This window comes from Pseudorca crassidens, chromosome 12 (assembly GCF_039906515.1).
Source record: "Pseudorca crassidens isolate mPseCra1 chromosome 12, mPseCra1.hap1, whole genome shotgun sequence".
In the NCBI taxonomy this organism is placed as follows: Eukaryota; Metazoa; Chordata; class Mammalia; order Artiodactyla; family Delphinidae; genus Pseudorca; species Pseudorca crassidens.
Genome location: NC_090307.1, coordinates 82,080,758 through 82,099,935, shown reverse-complemented (window position 1 = coordinate 82,099,935; position 19,178 = coordinate 82,080,758). Strand labels below are relative to the sequence as shown.

The 19,178-nt window shown below is 46.8% G+C and overlaps 1 protein-coding gene and 1 pseudogene across 8 annotated transcripts in view; one reads left to right on the top strand and one right to left on the bottom strand.

Annotated features, from left to right (window-relative positions):
• CCDC60 (coiled-coil domain containing 60) overlaps window positions 1-19,178 on the bottom strand; it is a 271,219-nt gene that overhangs the window by 62,909 nt on the left and 189,132 nt on the right. The gene's annotated exons all lie outside the window — the stretch shown is intronic.
• On the top strand, window positions 16,281-17,274 carry LOC137204182 (heterogeneous nuclear ribonucleoprotein A1-like; annotated as a pseudogene).

Below are 19,178 nucleotides of genomic sequence, written 5' to 3'. Positions count from 1 at the left end.
TGAGGCTTTCTGGGCTCCAAAGCAGGTCTGCAATCAGCTGAGGGAGCGGGGGGCGGCTTGGGGGGGGGAGGGCCGGCTTAGGGAGCGGGGGGGGGGGGGCCGGCTTAGGGTTTTCTGGGAGTGGGGCTGGGGTGAGGGGTCCCTTGTTTGGGTGTGGTCTCAACTTCCCGCCAGCACCAAAACAAGGAGCACCTTGGGTTTCTTATCAGCTTTTGCCCAGATGTGGGGCAGAGGGAATGGGGAGGAGGGGGGCGGGCAGCTCAAACGCTGTCAAAGGTCACACATCAAAAATGGGGTCAGACTCTTCATTGCGTTAATTCACGTCCAATTTCAAATGTGTGTGTTTGCCTAAATAGCTGCATCATTATTAACCATTCAACAAAAATGTAATGAATACCCTCTGTGTGTCAGGAGCTACTCTAGGTGCTGAGGTACAGCAGCAAACCAAACAGCTCACAACATTCCTGTCCTCGTGAAGCTCCTACTCCAGGGGGTGGAGACAGACACGAAACAGCGTGAAGTGTAGGTGACACGCTAAGTTCCAGGGAGGAGCATAAAGCAGGGACGCGGGAGAGTGAGAGACAGGGGTGGGGCGTGGATTGGTGCCATTTTAAATTGATGGTCAGTGAGGGCCTGGCTGAGAAGGTGACATTTGAGGAAAGACATAAAGGAGGTGATGGAGTAAACCATGCAGATGCCTGGGGGAAGGGAACAGCATGTGCAAAGGCCCTGGGCAAGTACAACTTTTCATCCAGAAAAGTTTCGCTTTCATTGAATAAAATGTTATGTGACATCACATAGTACAGTTTGTGCTCCTGAAAGATTATATTTGTCTGATTTAGATATTGGTCTTCTATCTAAGACTTTTGTTTCACAGAAAGGATCTGCTCTGAAAAAAGGAAGGAAGGGAGGGGAGGGGAGGGGGGGAGGGGAGGGGAGGGGAGAAGGAAGAAAAGCACTGCTGTGTCCCAGACTGGGTGCTACTCTAGGAAGCAATAGATGTTACCACTTTCATTAAGACGCTCATCTCTAATAACTCCAACTAACATCCTCAAGTTCCGAACCCCAGCAATCGGAGAGGTCCCTCTCTGCCATCGGACCTCAGTGAGACTTCTCAAGCGTACCCAGGGTGCTCCTGAGATGTAGCAAATCATCTGGACAAGAGGCTTTTTCAGTGAGCGAGGCCATGTTGTGGTTTCACACCTGTGGTAGAACTTAGCCCTGTAGCTCAACAGTTCTGTGTCTGCCCTCCCGCGAGCCCCTCACTTCTGGGTGTGTGAGTTCACTTATCTATCCTCACAACAGCTCGACCTTGTGGGCACTGTTGTTATCATTTCCATCTGCAGATGAGGAAACAGGCCCAGAAAGGTGAGGTCAGAAAAGCTGGAAAGAAGCAGATCTGGGGTCTGAACCCAGGTGGTGGATTTCCCCGTGGGGTCGGACTACAGAGTCTGCTGGTTTGTAGGAGGTCAGGATGTTTCCACTGGGGAGTCTCACCAGCTTGTCCTGGAAATCCCTGTCCTCGACTTGGAGATTCTATAGGCCACCAGGTGTCCTTGGCTAACTTGGGTGGCTTGTCATTGACTGGCCTGGTGTTAGGGGCTCACCTTTACCTGTTGTCCAGATTCTCTCATGGAGTAGAAGGCTGTCAGCAAGGCCTCTCAGGTCCCAGAACAGACCATGGTCTTCAGAGGCAGAGGGTGGGACCGGCACTGAGAAGTCTCATGTGTGGTAACTGCGCACAACAGCGGGAGGGGTTCCAGGGACCTGGAGCTGACCCAGGCAGCATGGTGGGCTTTGCGCTCTGATTTCACTGTGCAACTGAACAAAAGCCTTTGTCTTTCCCTGCAGAAACTGTAACCAACTAGATCCTGAAATGCACGTGTTATGGACTGAATTGCGTACCACCCCGCAGCCAAATTCATAGGGTGAAGTCTCAACCCCCAGTACCTCAGAATGTGACCTTATTTGGAAATAGGGTCACCGCAGATGTCATTAGTTAAGATGAGGTCATACTGGAGGAGGGTGGGTCCCTATGCCAATATGACTGGTGTCCATATAAAAAGGGGAAATGTGGGCACAGACACATAGGCAGAGAGAAAACCACGTGAAAATGAAGGCAGAGATCAGGGCAGTGCTTCTGCAGGCCAAGGAATGCCGAAGATTGCCCGCAAATCAGCAGAAGCTAGGAGAGAGGCATGGAACAGATTTTCCCTCTCAGACGCCAGAAGGAAGCAACCCTTCTGATACCTTGATCTTGGACTTCTAGCCTCTGGAACTGTGAGACAATAAATTTCTGTTGTTTAAGCTACCCAGGTTGTAGTACTTTGTTCCAGCAGCCCTAGTAAACTGTTACAGCATGATCAAATATCTGAGCCTACACTCATGCAACAGCCCAACTCTTTATTTTCTTTGACTGCAATGGTTAACGAAATCCTTATTAAATTAATTTTATAATAAGTGACAGGCTGAAGGTCACGCCACAGTAAATAAAAGGGACCTGAATATTATGTCCCAGGCCCTGAGCTGGACACCTGTTTTGTGTCAGATACTGTTCTAGGCAGTTATGATGTGTCCGGTTCTGTTCAAGCACTGGCACTACAAAGGCGAACACATCCTCAAAGAATTCACAGTCTTCACCTCTGCCTCTAAGTTATCTCATTTCTACAAAAGTAGAAATTAAGAGGTTGTTAAGAGATTTATTTGACTTCTTTATGCCCTTATGCCAAAAAGGATTACGAGCAGAAAATTTTTAAAGTGAGAAGGGCAGGAGACATGAAAAAATAAGAAAACAGTATCAGGTAAGACAAGTATCGAAACCCACGACACATGAGCTAGTGCCCAGATTTGGCCCTCAGCATCCTAGTGGCCAGCACAGGGAGGGAAACACAATCCCTCATGTGATTCCTCATGACCATGAGATTTTGAAACAGCTGTTCAGGTGATGCCTAGCCATTCCTGGTGGAAGAAGAAGAGATTTCTTTCAAGGACCTGTATAGGGACGACACTGTGAAAAGAGAAGTCTGCAACAAACCTCTAGATGCGGGTAGCAATGAATGCCTGTCTTACCGATTGACTCACAGAAAAGCATCGGGGAGTTGGTGTTGGCAATTTGAGGAATCTAGCAAGTTTTCTGGTAGAACTGCAGCCCTTTTCAACCAAGGCAGCCGGACTCCTAGCGGTTAGATCTTCTGGAAAGACCTGGCTGAGAGATGAACAGAGGTGGTGGTGTGTGTGGGGGGGGGGACAGGGGTTGTCTGGGCCCGCAGGTCAGACCCACCAGCCTATTCTGGGAACTTCAGGCTGCGGGGTGTTCGCTCCGTGCACCGTGAAGTGCTCCCCTGTTACTGCAGAGGCCCATTTAAAAATTCCTAGTATTTTAGCAAACCCCCATTTAATTCCCTGTATGTTCCCTCCATTTTCTTCATCATTATTGTTGATTACCAGGCTATTCGCCTGAAGGGAGCTATTTGCAGGGAAGAGCAGTCTTCGTCTTTAAATCCACTCACCCAGGGCCTCCTGTTCACTGCTTTCCGCGATGTAAAACTCCCACGGCTAACGTGGCAAGAGGAACGATGGGGAGTCAAATAATTAACTGCGCCAGGCAAACGGAGGAAGAAGCGGATTATAAAATGGAAAGTTTCCTCTACCCAAAGCCACTTCCTCTTAACCAATGCATGCGGGTAGGTTTTCACATTTAAGGGACACGTGTTCTCTGTACATTCATCAGCCTGTGTGAGCTGATGAATGAAACATTCGCAGTATGGCAATAGGAATAGTCTCAGTGGGGCTGAGCTGAGCCACACCGAAGGGGCAGGTTTCACTCCCAAGCACCTTCAGCCCTGAGGGCCAGTGTACGCAGTGGTAAGCCTCGGAGGGGCCAGCCTCTTGGATGGGGTCTCTACTTTGCCACTCCCTTAGGCAGGTTTTAAACCTCTCTAAACCACAGCCTCTTCATCTCCAAACGAGGAAAAAAGTGATTCTTGCCTCAAAGGGCTGTTGGGAGGATTAAATGACAGTGGGTGTAAAGAGTTTAGTGTAGTGCCTAGTACCTAGGACTCAATGACTGGGCGCTACCATTACTACTGTCAACTCGCTTAACAGTGCTGAGAGGGTGGTGTGATCTGCAGTTGAGAAAATAGAGGGAAGAGGTTAAGTAAACGATGAGGGTCATAGTAGCTGGGAAGTAGCAAAGCAAGGGTTGGGAGCCAGCAGGGATGATTCCAGAACTTCTCTCTCCATCCGCATGCTGCAAACACAAGAATATTCAGAAGGAAGCTTTAGAGCTTTGAGTCCATGCATCTCTGGGCTGTTCCTATTGTGCAGAGTTCACCGCTAGGCCCACAGAAGAGAAGCTGGTGGCTTACACTTTCCTCCTTTAGAGCATGTTTTACCCAATCCAAGCCACCACCTGTGGCAGATCAGGTCATCATTCAGCAAATACTCACTCCCTCCCCCATCCCCTACATTCAGGCGGGGAATGCTCTCCCAGCATCCTGACTTTGGACTTCACCATATGACTTCTTTGGCCCATGGGATGTTAGTAGATACGACCTGAAAAGAAGCTTGAAATAAGCTTGCTCAGTTGGGTCCATGACAAGAAAAAAACCCCACTATTTTGCTGAACCCAGAAGAATAAGAAAGGCATGGAACAGACCTGAACCCAGCTAATCTCAATCTAAATCAGCCAAACCCCAGTTATCCCACAGACACATGAGCAAGGAAGAAATACTTATTGAAAGTCACTGAGTTTTAGGATAGTTTGTTACACAGCATTATGGTGAAAATCGCTGACCAATACATCATTTGTTATACGAGGTGACATTATTTTATGAACCACAACGAAGGAAAAATCCATGCCAGTTCAATTAAGACATGATTGCACACTGAATCTCCAGTTCAGAGATGTTAAAATGTGGGGGAAAATGTGCCTATTAGATATAAAATATGGCATTAGGAAAGAAATTGCCTCAGACCTGAGAAAAGATGATCTGGAACAGAACTTGGAACATAAAGGTAATTAACAGCCCCTTCAGAGAAGTATCTAGCAATTTTCTGATGAGACTGAGAGTCCTTCTTGGGGTGTTAGATTTACCCCCACATCTGGCCTGTCAGACTTGTAACAAGGCTGTTAATCTTTACTAGTCATCCTGTGTGGTCCCTGGACCAGCAGCATTAGCAACATACAGGAGCTTGTTAGAAATGCAGAACCTTGGGCCCCCCTCACACCTCCTGAATGAGGATCTGCATTTTAACAGGACCCCTAGATGACTCATATACACATATAAGTTTGAGTTGCACTGGTCTAGCTGTCCTCTCCCTTCTGTTAAAAGATACTCTTTCCAGAAAGAAATCTTCGAACTGGCTTTATTAGAAGCCCAATTCCCTTCCTACAAGTTTGAAATAAAACTTTGACACACACTAGCAGTCAATTCATCTCAGAAAGTTCTTCAAGCACAGCTGTAGCAGCCATTCTCACTCTCTGAGGGCACTCTGCTTGTCATGAGTCTCCCATTACCTGAATCAGCAGCTCCATCCCCAGGGCCCCAGAGGAAACATGGAAAAGAAACAGACAGCCCCAGCTCTTCACAGGGGCCTTGCAGGAAGCTGCGAGTACTGGAGAGTTGACAGGCAGCGAAAGAAATTCACGTTCCACCTTTCTATTATGGGGGGCATGGGATTAACCACCGCAAATCACTTCGTTAAAAATCAACAGCCCAGATGTATTTAAAAACAAAAAAACACAGCTTTTAATGGTAGTATTGCTCTGCGTCCAGCTGGTTTTCACTCACATTTTCTGTCTCTGCCCGCAAGAAATATGGGACTATAAAGCCAGGAGAGCTTCCACGGGGGAGGAAGCATGACATTAAAATGAACAAACACTCCTGGCAATATCCAATTTCAGGGATGTCCTGCTCTCGCAGAAGGGAATTGCCTACATGGGAAATTTTCACTTAACAAATTTTACTGTTTTCCAATAATGGCAAATAAATCAGTTTCTTCCCCGATTGTGGAGGCTGAAGGCTTGGAGAACCCATTTCATCTGGCTGGCTCACGTCTTGCTTTGTCAGCCCACCCAGACGTATCGATTTCAGAGGAGGAGAGGGCAAACGCGATGGAACGGAGGGATGGATCTGAAACACTATCCTGAAATTCTTGAATTTTCAGGCAACCCCTACAGGCAAATTAATAACCCAGTCCTAGCGCAAACGCACCAAGCAAATATTTTGCATTTAAATTCCCGCGTTAGAATGCCCTGTTTATACAATAACTTAATAAATCTGCCTGGCTGCCAAATGGACAAGAAGGTGAGAATCATTCATTAAAATGCAAATGCAATTGAGATGAAATTTGGAATACATTTATTACAGTAATTGAACTTCAGTCAACTGCAGGCACGACACAGATTCTGAACTACCTCTCAGACAAAAGGACATGTTGCGTTATCAACACCCCACCCCCACCCCAAGTTAGTATCTTTGTCAGCATGCAAATTAAAGCCATTTCCTGAGGGCCAATGATTTGCAATGGAGGATTTCACTCGTCTTTATAGGACAAGATTGCCAGAGATAAAGGTCAACTGCATACACAAAAGATTGCTCTGGTAGCATATCGTGTGTACAGCCAATTGACTGCAAACATCTTCGGAGTGCTTACTGCAACTATATTCTTATTAAATCACATCTGAACATCTCTTTACTCTCCCTGGGTTATTTGCTAATTGTAATGCCTAACAATGGGAGATTCGCCAAGTCAGGATTTCACCTCTCAGATCAAAAGTTTCAGATGGATTTCTCTCCTGTCTGAATGACTCAGCCCAAAGACGAGGCCCAGTTCAAGGGTTCCTTTTAATCAGATGGAAGAGAGATGCTACTGAGACTGTGATAAAGACACAGCAAAATTGACTCGCAAGGGAGAGGTCGCTTTATCTGCTTCAGTTTTATTCTCTCTGGCTCCTTTGCAAAATTCATGTGGCATTTCTGAGGTCGGGGCAAACAGCGCACCTGCACCTAGCAGACGCTGTCTGAGTCGGAAGAAGCCACAGCCTAGAGTCTTTCTTTGGCCACAGGCCAGTCTTCCTTTGCTATCCAGGAAGTGACCTTAGTGGCAAAATACAATTCATTTCACCTGTAAAATGGAGAGATTGCTTTTGTCCCCTTCATCCCCTTCATATTCATTAATTCATAATGAAGTGATGTCCACTCTATTTCCTAAATGTCACTAGACTGACTTCCTGTTGCCACCACCCTAGCCAGAAACCATCTATTACTCTAAGTAGCTTCCTACCTGGTCTTTCTCCTTCCCAATCCATTGTCCGCCTGGCTGTCACAGGGCTCTTTCTGAAATGCAGACTCATTCCCATCAGAGTGTTCCAAACCCTTCGGTGGCTTCCCACTGCTCTCAGGATGAAGTTCAGACTTTTTCCCATGGCAATAAGTCCCTCTAAGATCTGGGCTTTATCTCTAACTGTTAGGGGAACCACTGACTGAAACCACCCACCCTGGCCAGGCACCACAGTAACCATTTGCATGAGTTGTTTTACGACAGGAGGCCCTGGTAAGGAACCCGGAACTAACAAGCCACCACCCACCGGAAGAATTCGGGAAAGGTCAAAAGGAGACGCCAGTCCATATGTCCTACAAACCTCCCAGAATCCTCCCCGCTGGAATCCATCTCGGCTGAGTGATGCATGCGCCACCAGGAAGGACCCGAGTCAGAATGATTGGCCAGAGACTGACCCAGAAACTAATCCTATCACCACAAAACCCGAGACTGCGAGCCACGTGGCAGAGCAGTCTTCCTGGGATCCCTTACCCTGCTGCTCTCCGTCCGGGCGCCCCTTTTCAATAAAATCTTTTGCTTTGCCAGCATGTGTGTCTCCTCGGACGATTCATTTCCAAGTGTTAGACAAGAGCCGACTCTCGGGCCCTGGAGAGGGGTCCCCCTTCCTGCAACATACCCCACTCATCCAGTCATTCATTTCTATCTCTCTACCCCTCAGAATCCTATGATTCTGCCTCTTCCTGTAGCACTTCCTCCCCCTTTTCACTTGCTGATTCCAAGGCTTTGGAAAAATGTCAACTGTTGACCATTCAATACTGCTACTCCCTCCTTCCCTCCAGCTCTAGGCTAGGTCAAGTGCCTGCTCTGTGCCCTCACAGCTCCCTGTGTCCATGTGCTCCCCGTCACTGCACTCGCCACACTATATGGCAATTGCCTAGTTCCTTGTCTGCTTTTCCCACTAGAACGCAGACTCCTGGAAGACAGTGCCTGATACAGAGCAGGCAGTCAGCATTTACTGGTTTTCCTTCCCTACCTCTCGCCCTTTCTCCCAATGGCAGAAAGTGCCATTTCCTGAGCTTCCTTAGTAAAGACCACATTATCCTGGACATCAAATACCTAGATAAAAAGTCGACAAAACAAAACAACAACAAACAAAACCACATTTTCCAGCTGCCCTGGCAGATAGGACAAGCCAGTGAGGTACAAGAGGAAATCGTTGGGAGGGACTTCTGGGAAAACTCTATAAAGGAGGTTAACACAGCTGGGTGGCATATGCCCTTTGGTCCCTTTTTCCTCTTCTTCCTTCCTGCTGCCTGGAACTTAGCTACAATGTCTGCAGTGCCAGTAGCCATTGTGTGAGCATGAGGAAACCTTGCAGGTGGAAGCAAACACTAAGGATAGTGGATTAAAAGATAGAAGGAATCTGGGTACTTCCTCCAGAAGGGAAACCTCTTTTATGTGAGGGAGGTAAGCCTTTACCTTGTTTAAGTCGTAGTAATTTCAGGACCCTGTTTGCTAAGCAGCTGAATATAGACCCCAACTGACAATCTCTCTTAGTCTCTGTCTCTGTCTCTCTTTTTTCCTTGACTAAACTGTCATGATTATCACGTTTGAAATGCCATCATCTTGGCTAAATCACTGGCCGTGGACTAGGGAAAGATATTAGGAGAGGTTACTTTGGATCATGGGAAATGAGGCAAGGAAACTTTCAAGCATGAAACTATTCTGTGAGAGGAAGGTCTGGGAGCACCTCCCCTGAGGGTGCCTGAACATCTGGGAAACACACAACAGGAGGGTCTGAGCCTGGAAGGAATGAAGGCTGGGGGCCCAGGGGAGTGGCTACAGTTGGAGAGAAGCAGGTACTGTCTGGGGTGGTGGGAGGAGGCGCACAGTGATGACCTGAGCGGCACTGAGCTAGGCTCTTGATGTGCAGCTCTCTCCTCGCATCCACACACCATCCCTATGAAGGAAGTGCTCTTCATTTTGCTGTCGAGGAAAGCATGGCTCATAAAGGTCAAGTAGTAGTCTGACCAGAGGTTAGTAACTGGTGGAGCTGGAATTTAAACCCGGGTAGCCTGACTCCAAAGTGTTGCATGAGGAAAATGCGCTGGTTTTAGAAAAGGTCTCTTCTAGGTTTAACTGCTCATCGCTTCCTTGCCACTCAATGTCTGTGACATTGGGTGAGTCATTTTTACCTCTTTGAGATGCACGTTGCTCATCTGTAGCATTGGGATAAATTGATACCCTCCCAGGATATTGTTGAAACCATATATGTGAGGCAGTTAGCATGATGCCTGGCACATCGGAGATCTTCAATAAATGGTAACAACCACTGTTTTCATCATCATCATCATCTGCATGAAGCTATAAATGACTGCTGTTACAACTCTCTTGCTTTGCACACAGGACGGCCGTTTGGCTCCGAGCCTCCACAGGCTTCTGGGAAGCGGCACTTGGCTCACGTGTCAAGCTTAGGAGTTTCTCTCCTCTGAGGGTAGCGGCAAGAACAGTCTAATTAGACCACAATTATTTTGGGGTTCGGTCAACTGCATGACACAGTAATTCATAAAGGTCTGTGAATCCACTGTACGTAGTGGTGGTAGGATCAACGCTTGGTTGTCATGTCAAGTAATGAAATTTATGAAGCTAAAGGGCCAGGGAGTTAACCTCTGCTCTGCTGAATAAAAATTGACATGCAGAGACCATCTAATGATTTTAAGTGGTTTTCTTTTCTGGGTTCTTCCTTTATTTAACCTCTATCTCAGACCTTCACTAAAGAAAATGAAGGGGCTTCCCTGGTGGCGCAGTGGTTGAGGGTCCGCCTGCCGATGCAGGGGACGTGGGTTCGTGCCCCGGTCCGGGAAGATCCCACATGCCGCGGAGCGGCTGGGCCCGTGAGCCATGGCCGCTGAGCCTGCGCATCCGGAGCCTGTGCTCCGCAACGGGAGAGGCCACAACAGTGAGAGAGGCCCGCGTACCGCAAAAAAAAAAAAAAAGAAAATGAAGAAAGCAGGAAAGGAAGACAAAGAGGTAAAAGAGGAGGAGAAAGAGACGGAAAGAAGAATGTAAGGAGCCCACACCAGCCTGGGAGACCGGCTGAGGACAGGCGATGGTCACGAGGCCGACGGGTTTGGGCGAAAGTGGGACATTAAGGTCAGTTAGGAAGCCAGGTTCTAATTCTAATTCTACCAACAACTAACTGGCTGTGTGATTTAGGCAGAATAGTTAGCCTACTGATTTAGGGATAGCCATCACCCCACTGCCTCTATCACGGCTGCCATCACCACGAGAACATCAATAATTACCACGTGGCAATAACTATGAAAAGGCTTTAAAGTTACTAATCTCTCTAACTTCTAAAACAATTCTCCAAGGCAGCAATTAGCAGTCTTACGGCCCCATCTCACAGTGAGGAAACTGAAGTACAGAGAGGTGCGGTGACTTATGCAAGGTCACCCAGACGGGGTGCCGTGGAGTCTGGACTCGTATCCAGACCTGAGCCTGTCTTCCTCATCTGTCTTTTTGAGATAGTATTATCTTATCTGACTTGTGAAAGATGAAAAATGAGGAACTAGATGTGAAAGCATTTTTTAGAAAGTCAGAGTACAATCTGTACAACAAAGCACAATTGGGTACACACATAGGTAAGTTGGTGACGAGTAAAATTAAGATGCAAAAAAAGCTGTACCTCTGTGAATCTCTATGCGCTCTCTGCTAAACCCTCTGCCACCTTAGGCACCACTCAAGGAATTGAAAAAGGCATGACGTGTTTGGCTGGGGGTTTGGAGTCCAAAAGTCTTGGCAACGTAATGACTCAAATGTTCTTGCCTCTTAGCACTGCTCCCCTGATGTTTTGGTCCTCCACCAGGCAACAGAGTCAGCTTCTGAAACGTGAAGTTGCACATCCTAGGAAGAGTGCACCACTCCGCTGTCCTCGCAGCTCCCCACCACCTGGTCTGGCTCCACCCTGCTTTGTCTCAGGGCTGTACACTTCTGAGGGGCTAAGTAACAAAAGTTTTCCATCCTGGATGCCATGCCCTGAAATCAGGCTGCCGTTGCCTTTCCCCCGCCGTTCCCTCTTCACTGGCCTCCCTATCTTGGAAGTCTTTTCCTCTCCAACCCTTTCCAACGTTGCACATCATCTCCAGGCTTCCCAGTACAGCCTCCAGGGCTCTGCGCGAGCTGGACCTGTCCCACCCCCTTAGCCTCCTCCTTGCCCCCTGATGCTCTAGCAACACCATCATGCTGCACAGCCATGCTCTGCCTCATCTCGTGCATTTGTCCCTCTGCTCGGAATGCCCTTTCTTCTTCTTCACCTGGCTAACTTCTGCTCATCTTTTAGAACTTACTCAGGTATAAACCCCACCCTGTGTGGAAGTTGCCTCTGCTTTTCCTGTGCTGGAGCAGAGGCACCTCTGGTATGTGCTGCCCTCAGCTGCCGGTGACTTGTTTCTGTCCACGCACGCCCTCCTCCTACCCCCGCTACCAGACGGAGCTCCCAGAGGGCAGGGACAATTTCTAAATATTTTCTGCGTCCCCAGAACCAGCACATGGGGAGTCCTCAGAAAATATCTGTTGCCTGAATAACTAACCATTTGAAATTCTTGCATCTCTAATCTGAATTAAATACACACCTCCTTTGGGGCACGTACCAATGGCGCAACCCTACTCTGATGTGGCACGTTCGCATTCTCTTTGGGTGGAGTGGGTGTACGGAACCGTCTGTGCAGAAGCTGAATCATCCGAACAGGATAGAGATAAAGGGATGCCTTTGAAATTTATTTTTTTTCCATCTGGGAACTAGACTATAGCGGTGTTCTGGAAGAAGTGATCAAATGAAACAGGCTCCCCATGTGCCTCTCGGGAAAGTTATTTCTTTAGCTCGTAATGTGGTCTCTGACCTACCTTGTGCCCAGTGACCACAAGTGGTGCTTAAACCCCTCAGAGGAACACAGATCCAGCCCTTAATACCAGGCCACACAATAGGCACACGTGTGCTTTGACTGATGGCACAAGTTCATGGACTTTGCAAGCTTTTGTGACCTCACGATTCACACACACACACACACACCCTTGTTCTCACACACCATCCTCCTCCAAAATCCATCTCAGACCTTGTAAACATCTTGAAATGTAAGCACAGCGACAGCAACCTAAAATGGTCATTTTGTCAGAGGACGCTGAGCAAGGCTGCCGTCCCCACTGGTTCCTTTGTGGTTAAAAGGTGCCTTGGCCCAGGGCTACTCTTTAATTAACGTGAGTCAGCATTTGTATGAGAGATGTATGCATCCCTTCTGGAAGAGGAAGAATAAAAACTCGCCAAGTGGCAACAAACCGTTCCATATGCATCCCAATTAGGGCGACTTCTGGAAGGGAGCAGAAGCCCCCATAGCTCCGGTTTCTAGGCAACTGCGATGAGGAGTTCTGAACCTCATCGGGAAGGGGAGACTGGCAAGTCGGCCTGTGAAGGACTGTGATGTGCCTCTTGCTGCTCCCCTCACTTCCCCACCCCGCCTTTTGTCTATTTACCCCATCATATTTAGAAGCAAATTAGAACTTGGAGGGGGTGTGGAAGAAGCTAACTATCCTTGAGTGCAAAAACCCTGGGGAGGATTAGGCTTTGAAAATTACCCTAATGATAGCCATTACCTACAGAGCACTTTCTGAGTGTCAGGCAGGGCCCCAAGGCCTCACACGTATTATTTCATTTAATCCCTACGAGAGCCCTGCAAGGCAGGTACTATAATTTCAAAGGCAGAGAAACTGAGGTTCACAGAAATGAAGCCACCTACCTAAAGTCATACAATGAGAAGGTGGCAAAGCCAGGACTTCCACTCTGGTCTGTCTGAATCTAGGAGTCACCGACATTTTTTTTTTTTCTTTAAGTATAGTTGATCTACAATTTTATATGAGTCTCTGGTATATAACATAATGACTCAGTAGTTTTATAGATTACACTCCACTTAAAGTCATTATAAAATAATGGCTATATTTCCCCACGCTGTAAAATATATCCTTGAAGCTTATCTATTTTATATATAGTAGTTTTCCTAACCACTGCCCTCTCCTGCCATCCATCAACACACAGAAACTTACCCCACCTGAAAAAAGGAGGCAGTTCGGCAATCAGATTTCGGTTCTGAGATAAACTGGTTGAGTATTCTTTTTGTTTTTTAAAGAATGTAAGCCCCACCCTACAATGCCCATTACCACCTATTGTGCTCAATGACTAAATGGGATGGAAGGATTGTTCATGGACCAGTCAGTGTGGACAGAAAACATGCATCAGCAGAGAAACATAGGCTTTTTCTGGAGCACACTGGCAATCTCCAGAGAACCACCGGCTTTTCATTTTGAAACAGACAACAGACGATGGAATCAGCACAAGACCACAAGCCTGTGAGCTTCTGACCCGTGTCCTTCTGCTTGATTGATGGTGGGGGTTACCTGCTGGAGAACAAGAACTGCTCAGGAATTCACAACAGCTTCCTCGCTAAGTGTCACTATGAGGGAAAACTGCAGGGGTCTGAGGCGCGGTGCAGCTGCTGGGGGCAGTGTGTGGTGAAAGGCTTCCCTTCTCAGTTCACAACTTGGGTCTTGCCTGCCGCCAGGAGGGGCAGCTTCTGATGGCCTCCTGGATGTGGGGCGGCTGTCTGCCACAGCTTGTCCTTGTCATGGGACATTGAGAGAGATCCCGGAAGATGCAAAACCTCTGTTCAGGACCACGGTCAGCCCACACCCGCAACCCCGGCCCCCATTTACCCAGGGTCTGTTGAGCTGCCTCAGTTTGAAAGATGTTCTGTTTACTACCTGATCCCAGGATTAAACTCTCATCTTCCTCTCACATTTGAGATGACCTTACATCAATCCCTAGCCCAGTGTCTGAGACAGAGCAGGAACTTAGCAAAAGGTGTCTACAGTCACCCAACCTTCCAGGTCCCGTCCTGGCTGCGATCGTGTTGTTTTCCCTGCCAGGGACCCCTCCCCCAACTCTATATCCTTTTTACCTGGTGGTTTCCTAGTCACTTTTCTAGACCAAACACTTCCTAAGGGTGTAAACTCAAAGAACCAAAGAGGTATTGCAGGGAAAAGGTAAATGAGTCCAAACACACTCTTTTTAGGGCAGTATCTAGTCTGCAAAACACCATAGACACTCTTACCAATAATTTGGCCTGTGATCCCTTCTCCAACACTTCCCCGCTCCCAGGTCCCAGGGTCTGAGAGCTCTTTAAGCTCTTATTTTTATCTTTGTATAACTATCAATAAAGTGTTGTTCAATGGTACAACCCCAGGGCCACTATTAACACTGTATTCTACAAACTGAGCTTTTGGGGGGTGCCATTCACCCTGAAACATACATTGCAGATGGTAGCCCCTGGAACTGTGCAAAGGGGCAGCCCTGTTCTGAACATACACCACTCCTTTCCCCACCCCCGTCCTTGCATGGGTAGTAGGAGACCTTCAGAGAAAGTTCACCGGATCTAAAGGGTGCTTTTCAGCTAATGTGCATTTTGGGCTGTTTCAGGGCAGGGATGGAGATTCAGGTTCTTGCCTTCACTAGTTGTTTGGATTTGGCTTTATTTAATGGATTCCCGAATAAGCTCTTCTGATTTAAAGATTGTCTTGCAAAGCAATGTTCTAGTTGGTTTCTTTTACTTTGCACACACATTCTGCCAGGAAACTCTTGTTTGGAGCTAATCTGACCCAGAACGACTCCTAAAGCTAAACACACAGTCAGATGTGCTGAAGGGCCAGGACATGCGTTTTCCTTAAATGGTACCCATGGGCCTGACAGAGCAGCGCCAAAACAGTCAGAATTTTCTGACCCTCAAAACTCCGTCTGTCTGCCTCATATGCAACCTAAGGGAACTTGCTGAAACATCATTCTCGGCACTTCTCAGCCTGTTTGATCTGACTGTCCGGCATTTTCTTGAAGTTCAGGGCAGAAAAGTGCTTCTGCAAGCATTCTTGCTTTGTTCTCATTTCCATGGGAAACTTTGGGGAGATAAAGTCCAGGTAAGTAAGTTTGTAAGGGGTCCTTCTAATCCCAAGGGAGATGGCAGTGTTCTGCTGTGATGAGGTTTGACTTTGGGAAAATGTCTCATTCCACATTACTGTCCATCTATTGAAATGATTTATGTGACGTATCTGGGCTGCTCAATAGGGGGAAAAAAATTGTGCTCACCTCTCTGTAAGTTTTTCAACAAGAAAAAGCCCAGAAAACCTCTACGGTTATACACTAGGGTGGCTTCCCTCAGATTGATCAGGGAAAAGGCATCTTGGAGCCCCTAAAGGTAACCTCTCACATGCAGGTAGCCCTGATTGTCTGGGGGAAGGTTCCTAATCAAACACTATGGGATTTGAGAGCTATGATGGTGTGGATCAGTGAGACGTCAGGAAGAACGGCTAGTACGGTCTCTAAGAGCTTCGAGGACCTGTTCTCGACAGCGACACGTTGTGGCAGTGAGGGGCAATGGAGGACACAGCACCAATTTTCTCCCTCCATCTCTGGGTGTGGAAGGTAACCAATAAAGCTATTCATTAGACATTTCAAGGGGGAGGTGAAGCTCCTAGAGGGAGACACTTGACTTCCTGTGAAAAATTCATGTGATGGCTCCTATGGCTAGCTGGAAAAATATAAGAAGTGTGACTTAAATTTGTAGCCTCTCTATGTTACAAAAGAGATGGTCCTTATGATGTAGCTGCTCATATTCTAAACGCTTTCTGTGTACTAACTAATTTAATCTTAAAAACAATGTCTGAAAAGTATCTAGCTCTTTGTCTCTCAAGGCAAAGGACAAACTGCAGCACGCTAAGCTTCTTAGTTGTATGCTCTCCAGAATTTGACTTTCCTTCCAATCAGATAGGAATGAGAAAACTCCGGGTCCCCCCGCACAGGTGATAAGAAAATCTCTCCTAAAGAATGGACAGCTCTTCTGCCCGTGGACGCCGCCAAGTAAGCATCGTTGACGTCTCCCCCCGTCTCCACTGCCATCATGTCTAAGTCAGAGTCACCCAAAGAGCCCGAACAGCTGTGGAAGCTCTTCATCGGAGGTTGAACTTTGAAACAACCGACGACAGTCTGAGGAGCCATTGTGAGCAGTGGGGAGCGCTCACAGACTGTGTGGTGCTGAGTGATCCAAACACCAGGCACGCCAGGGGCTTCGAGGTTGCCACATAAGCCACTGTGGAGGACGTGGATGCGGCCGTGAATGCAAGGCCACACGAGGTGGATGGGAGAGCTGTGGAACCAAAGAGGGCCGTCTCAAGGGAAGATTCTCAAAGACCTGGTGCCCGCTTAACTGTGAAAAAGATTTTTGTTGGTGGCATTAAAGAAGACACTGACAAACATCACCTAAGAGATTATTTTGAACGGTCTGGGAAAACTGAAGTGATTGAAATCGTGACTGACCGAGGCAGTGGCAAAAAAGAGAGGCTTTGCTTTCGTAACCTTTGATGATCACGACTCCGTAGACAAGACTGTCATTCAGAAATAGCACACTGTGAATGGCCACAACTGTGAAGTCAGGAAAGCCCTATCTAAGCGAGAGATGGCTAGTGCCTCATCCAGCCAAAGGGGTCGAAGTGGTTCTGGAAGCTTTGGTGGTGGTCGTGGAGGGGGTTTTGGTGGGAGTGACAACTTTGGTCATGGAGGAGACTTCAGCAGCCGAGGTGGCTATGGTGGCAGTGGAAATGGCTATGATGGATTTGGTAACGATGGAAGCCATTTTGGAGGTGGTGGAAGCTACAACGATTTTGGCAGTTACAACAATCAATCTTCAAATTTTGGACCCATGAAAGGAGGAAACCTTGGAGGCAGAAGTTCTGGCCCCTATGGTGGCGGAGACCAATACTTTGCCAAACCCCGAAACCAAGGTGACTATGGCGGTTCCAGCAGCAGCAGTAGCTACGGCAGTGGCAGAAGGTTTCGATTACTGCCAGGAAACAAAGCTTAGCAGGAGAGGAGAGCCAGAGAAGTGACAGGGAAGCTGCAGTTTACAATGGATTTGTGAACTCCGCCAAGCACAGCGCTGGCAGGGCCTGGCTGCTGCAAAGAAGACATGTTTTAGACAATACTCATGTGTACGGGCAAAAAAACCTATATTTGTGACTAAGTGTATAACAGGTTATTTTAGTTTCTGTTCTGTGGAAAGTGTAAAGCATTCCAACAAAGGGTTTTAATGTAGTTTTTTTTTTTTTGCGCCCATGCTGTTGATTGCTAAATGTAATAGTCTGATCATGATGCTGAATAAACGTGTCTTTTTTCAAAAAAAAAAAAAAAGGAATGGACAGAATCCCAGTGGCATGGTCAAGCAGTTGGAGTGAGGTATAAACACCAGCCATCAGGAATACTGTGTTTCTTGTATGTGTGTTTAACACACTCAATCCAAGTGGCAGACATATGCATCTTAATTCATTTACCCATCACAACGCAGTTTTATTAGTATCCTCATTTTACAGAGGAGGGCAATGAGATTCAGAGAGATTAGGTAGCTTGCCTATATTCAAACAGTTTGTCAGTGGTGGAGCCGGGATTCAGGCTGGTTCCAAAAGCCATGATATACTACCTGTCAATACAGTAGATCAGGGGAGGGGTAGGTGACTGGAAAACTGGTTTTCAAGATGATTCTTGTTCTTATGCACTTCTGGAGTAGAGCCATGAGGAAATGTATGCCTGTTGAAATATACTTACAGGCATTAATTCTGGAAAAACAGGGTTTGAACTGCCTGCTGTCTTATTGCTATTATTGCTTTGTACTCCTGTGGGTCGTGGGCTGGACCAACGACCGAGCGTCACTTTTCTCACAGTGGGCTGCAGGCTGGTTCTTGGCCTCGCATCCTAAGTGTTGCTCCTGGGCACCGTACAGGTTCTCGGAGATGCGCTTGGCGAACCTGTGAGGTTTCTGACTTTGTAATATAATTTTATCTTATTTTACTTTTAAGTGCAATCATAACTGCAAGGCGTCAGTTAATATTACAGAGAAGATCCAGAAGAAGACGAGGTCAAAGGCTACAGTCTGTAGAGAACAAATGGAAGTTTTCTCTTGCATTGACAAAGGTGAATGGATTATAGTCTTTGGCAATGGGTTCATCTGAGTGAAAGCCACCAGAACAATCCCTTGTGGAGGGGCTGGGATTAAAGGGTGTACTGAGTAAGACAAAGATTTTATGTGAAGAATCCTGGGGAAGAGAAATGATCTCGCAGATACAGATTGGGTCTGCCTATGGGTCAGCTGGACATTGCCAGTAAACTTGGGGGGAGGGTTTGTTTCATGACCATTCTTTGTTTTCATTTTGCTCTCCATAAACTGCTCTTTTGCTTCTGATGACTATGCTAAGGTGAAAAGGGCAAAAAGTCATGTCTGAGGTATTGTCAACCTCTTACACCTTGTTGTTTTTTTTGCTTTGCTTTCATTTCTTATGGGAAAAGCTCATTTGTTTCAAGCATTTATGAACTAGCTCTTTTCAGCAACTAAAACCCAGTATAAATCTAGAGGACTTCAGCTAAGGGTCAAGAACCTTAAAGCTGCATGCCCTAGGAATTTATCTTATGGAACTAGAGTATTAGAATGATGTAACTCCGAAGATGTCCATCTAAGCACTGTTTATATAACAGGAGAACAAATCAAAAACAACCAAGAAGTCCAATGATAGGAAATTGGTTAAATTATGCTACATTCTTACACTGGAATATTATACAACCTTTAAGATGGTTGTATTTGAGTGAATATTTGATATTAAAGACATTGCTATTTGTTTTAGATGTGATAATATTACTGTGGTTATGGTTTTAAGAAGAGTCCTTCTCTTCTTCTCTAGCCTTCTCTAGTCCTTCTCCTAGATAGTTGTTTGAATATTTACGGATAAAATGATAAACGCTTGAAAATAATAGG